The sequence below is a fragment of the Octopus bimaculoides genome, chromosome 25 (assembly GCF_001194135.2).
Source record: "Octopus bimaculoides isolate UCB-OBI-ISO-001 chromosome 25, ASM119413v2, whole genome shotgun sequence".
NCBI classification, from domain to species: domain Eukaryota; kingdom Metazoa; phylum Mollusca; class Cephalopoda; order Octopoda; family Octopodidae; genus Octopus; species Octopus bimaculoides.
In genome coordinates this window covers 15,593,651-15,598,634 of record NC_069005.1, presented here as the reverse complement: position 1 = coordinate 15,598,634, position 4,984 = coordinate 15,593,651, and the positions used below count along the sequence as shown (strand labels likewise).

Below are 4,984 nucleotides of genomic sequence, written 5' to 3'. Positions count from 1 at the left end.
GTGTGTGTGTGTGTGTGTGTGTGTGTGTGTGTGTGTGTGTGTGTGTGTGTGTGTGCGCGCGGGCGCAAGCAAGCAAGCAAGCAAAACATTTGGCATCATTGTAGAACAATTTATGATATAAACATAGCGCAGAGTGTGAAGGTGCGTGACTTAGCGGTTAGGATATTTGGCTTACGATCGTAATGTCGTGAGTTCAATTCCCGGCGACGCGTTGTGTCCTTCAGCCAGACACTTTATTTCATGTTGCTCCAGTCATTGCAGCTGGCAAAAATGAGTAGTACCTATATTTCAAAAGGTCAACCTTTTCATACTCTGTGTCTCGTTGAATGTCCTTGAGAACTATGTTAAGGGTGTTCACTCAAGTGTAAAAATGAGTTTGCGACGTCATTGGTGCCAAGCCTTTGCCTTTCCCTTGGATGATATCGGTGGTGTGGAGAGGGGAGGCTGGTATGCATGGGTGACTGCTGGTCTTCCATAAACAACCTTGCCTGCACTCGTACCTTGAAGAAGAACTTTCTATGTGCAATCCCATGGTCATTCACGACCGAAGGGGGTCTTTGCCTTTATATATGATTGTATGTGTACTCTCTCTCTCTCTCTCTCTCTCTCTCACACACATACACACACATATGTGTGTGCCTCTTACGTAGCTTTACAGCCGATTTAGTATGTGTGTGTGTGTGTGGCCACTGACATGCTAGACCACATTCAGAGAAAAATAGGCGTAACGTTACTTTCTACAGTAAAGATCTCCGCTCTTCGGAACAGGCTGGGCTTATAATATCACATCCTTGTATCCATACTCCTTATGCTAAGTCCTTCCTTCCTTCCTTCCTTCTCATAGCGTTGCCATTCCCCTAAGAATTCCCTCCTTGCTCGTGTCCTTCTTGCATGTATCGACGTACAAAGGTTCAAAGGAAGTATTAATAGCATCTGTCTTGCGGGACTAAGGGAGGTCTGCGAAGGCTATTACTGTTGCCCCTTACTTCAAATCAAGGAATTTCAAAAGTTTGTAGAATATATAGGCGCAGATATGGCTGTGTAGTAGGAAATTCGCTTCCCAATCACTTGGTTCCAAGTTCAGTTCCACTGCGTGACACCTTGGGCAAGCGTCTTGTACTCTAACGCCGGACCGACCAAAGCCATATGAGTGGATTTCGCTGATGGAAACAAAGAAACCCGTCATGTGTGTATGTGAGCGGGTGTTTGTGTATGTCCCCACCCCATCACTTGACAACCAGTGTTGTTGTTGTTGTTTTTTTTTACGTTTCCATAAAATAGCAGTCTGGCAAAAAGAAACTAATGGAATAAGTACTAGGTTTATAAAAACAGTAATAAATACTGGGGTCCATCCGTTCGGCTGAAATCCTTCCAGTTGGTGTCACAACTAGACTGGAGTCCATTGACCGCAACAAATGAAAAGATAAAAAGAAGCTATATAGTAGATTATGTTTCTTGACTGAGGAGGGCGAATCACACCAAAACGTATCCATTGTTTTCTGTACCTGGCTTTAAAAACAATAGCCACTGCTATCTACATCGTTTATTTACTTCCTATTGGTCGGTCCTATTAGAGTTCTGTCCCTTATCTCTATTTTTTACTTGTTTCAGTCATTAGACTGCGGCCATGCTGGAGCACTGCCTAGAAGAATTTTTAGTCTAATGAATCGACGCCAGTACTTGATTTTTTAAACCCTTGTTCTTATTCTATTGAACATATTTTGTCGCACCACTAAGTTACGGGGATGTAAACACAGCAACCCCGGTTGTCAAGCGCTGGTGGCGGACATCTCACACACACACACAAACACACATATACGACGGGCTTCTTCCAGTTTCTGTCTACCAAATCCACTCACAAGGCGCCACGCAGTGGGACTGAACCCGGAACAATGTAGTTGGGAAATTTAACTTTTTACCACACATTCACGTCTGTGCTTATCACCTGTTATTTACTTACATTCAACTCCTATTGAAGGAAGTTTTGTTTAATAATCGCATGGGTAACAAGTTCACTGAATTTTTGCAACTCTTTACATTACAGATATGCAACCTATTGTATGTGTGTATATAGTTTATATACACTCACGCGATATATTTGCATCGCTTTCATTTTGATTGTGGATATTCGCCGTCCTACCTTCCCCGCCTCTCTCTCACTCTCTTTCTATGTGTTTATCAGCACAGTCAGACACAGACACATACAGACGTGTGTGTGTGTGTGTGTGTACTATAATGTTTATCAACAGGTAATAACAGAATATGCAACAGCTGTGTGCGTGCGTGCGTGTGTGTGTGTGTATGATTTACATCATCAAATTGGTTAAATATAATGACGCGTGTTGATTTATTCCGTAAAGAAAGATCGGTTTGGTTTTTATGGTTTGTTGCTAGCAGTTTGCGTTTCCCAACACTAATGCTTATGCAATCTCTTCTTCCTCCAACACGACACACACACACACACACACACACAAACGCGTATACGTATACATACACACACACACATACACACAACACGCACGCACACACGTGTTTATGTGTTCATACACAAACACTCACAGCATACCTGTTTCAACTTTTCGATGTCCACTTCAATACGTCAGAACGTCTCCCTTTAAAAACAAGATATATTTACGTAAGTTAATTTACATTTATTATCATTTTCGTCAACGTTTTGCTTATATATGATAAATATTAATATTTAGCAGAAGTAACTGAATGACCCGCCAATGCACGAAACTCTCGGTCCTTGAGTCACTCAATTACTTCTGCTAAATATTAATAAAAATATACATATACTCATATTTGGAGGATTTGATGTCATCAGACGGTATCCAACGATCATCGGGTGTTTCGGCACTGAACCATAACACTCTTGGTCATCCCGCTAAGTAACCAAACGGATCAACAACTACCTAAGCGAGGGGAGCATCTATGTGGTTGCTCCACATGCTAGAAATAGCACCCACATCCCTCCCCCCCTCTCTCTCTCTTTCACACACACACACACACACACACACATATTTATTATATTTAAATTTGTGTGTGTAGTTGTTTATGTATCTGTTGCCTTCGCCTTTTTCTAATTCAAAGGGGTTTTTTTAACGCAATATTTACACGCTATTATTTATAGCTTTATCTACTTCGAGTTTCACCGTTCCAAAAAAAAAAAAGCATGTATGTATATATATATATATAAAGAAAGAGGAAAGAAAAATATTGAATATTGTAATTTTAGATATGATCTATATTTGAAAAAGGCGTGATGGTCACGGATTGAAAACATTTGATCTTACGCCTGTCTATTTAAGCAACAATAATATTATTACCAACAAACCAAATAGAATGTAAAACTCAATATTGCAGTTATAATTTGTTTTTGCTTTATTTATTTAGTTGTTATTTTTATCATTATCATCTTCTTCTTTCAATTGTTTCTATTTCTTGCCGAGTGTCTTCGTAACACCTAGGGCAGTGAAACTCTGTATACATTGATAGGCCTTTGAAATAAAAACACCGCATTGTTCATTTACAAAGTCATGTGATAGAGAAGAGAAAAAGGATAAAAGAAAAACTGAAAGAAAACTAAACAAAGAAAATAAAGGGGAAAAAAGGAAAGAAAATTCACAGCGACAATGGCTCTTCTCAGTACCTCTGATGTACCAGTTAAGACAATCTTTTGCACTTCTTGCAGAGATTGTAAGCCAGGGCTCATTCTTCAATAATTTTCAGTGCCCTTTTTTGATCATTCCAATCGCGCCTACAATCGCTGATGCCACATCTTTTCGATTTCAATCAGCAAATCTTTGTATTTTCTGATCTTATCAAATTCTTTTGCCCAGATATTATGGTTACAGTGTATGCTCATGTCAATCAGTAAACAGACTTTATTGTTTTTGGTCTTTCACCACAATATCTGCTTTATTAACTTTATGCTTAGTGGTATTTCGCCCGTAGCTACGATCTGAGTTCAAATTCCGCCGAGGTCGCCTTAGCCTTTCATCCTTTTGGAGTCGATAAATTAAGTACCAGTGAAACACTGAGGTCGATATAATCAACTAGTCCTCCCTCCCCCACAAATTCGAGTCCTTGTGCTACCAGTAGCAAGGATTATTATTATTATTATTATTATTATTATTATTATTATTATTATTATTATTATTATTATTTTCTATTAATGTATTTTTTTTAATAATCACTTCTGGTTTTTGATAGAATTTACTGCTGGAAAATCAAGGTGCAAAATCGATTATTTAGAAATATTGGAAATATCTGACTGTTTTTTAATTAATTTACTACTACTACTACTACTGCTACTGCTGCTGCTGCTGCTGCTAATACCACTACATAAGCTTTTGAGGTTTATTGTTTTCTTCTTTTCAAGATATGCACATTTTTTGTATACGAGTATTTGAATGCTCTCTCTATGTCTGCCTGTCCCCCCTCTCTCTCTCTCTCTCTCTCACTCACACACACACAATCACACACACACACACAATCACACACACACACACAATCACACACACACACATCTTCGTATATGTATAATTAAATAAATACGTTGTTGCATGTCAGTGTGTAGACGTATGAAAATTTGAAAGTGTTGAATGATTAAAACGTCTAGTTATTTGTGCTCGTAATATATATATATATATATATATATATTTATATACAGGTGTGTGTGTATGTGTTGGAGTGAGAGAGAGATTAGGCTAGGTTATCCAAACAGCTGGAGAAACAGAACTTAAAGCACAAAGGTGTTTACATTATTTATGGATGCTAGAAGCTACATCAGTGACTGAACGTTCTGCAGTTTCAAGTTGGAACATTTGTCAAATTATATTTCGGCAAAATACCGAATCATTTTGCTGTTGTTTGCAATAATTTATTAAAAAGAACACGCGCGCGCATACACACTTTGAGGCGTTCCGATTGTGCATGTGTGTGTGCTTGTGTCTGTGTGTGTCTGTGTATGTGTGTGTGC

The 4,984-nt window shown here is 38.6% G+C and overlaps 1 protein-coding gene across 12 annotated transcripts in view; it reads left to right on the top strand.

Annotated features, from left to right (window-relative positions):
• Positions 1–4,984, top strand: part of LOC106877382 (RIMS-binding protein 2) — an 888,511-nt gene that overhangs the window by 642,173 nt on the left and 241,354 nt on the right. The gene's annotated exons all lie outside the window — the stretch shown is intronic.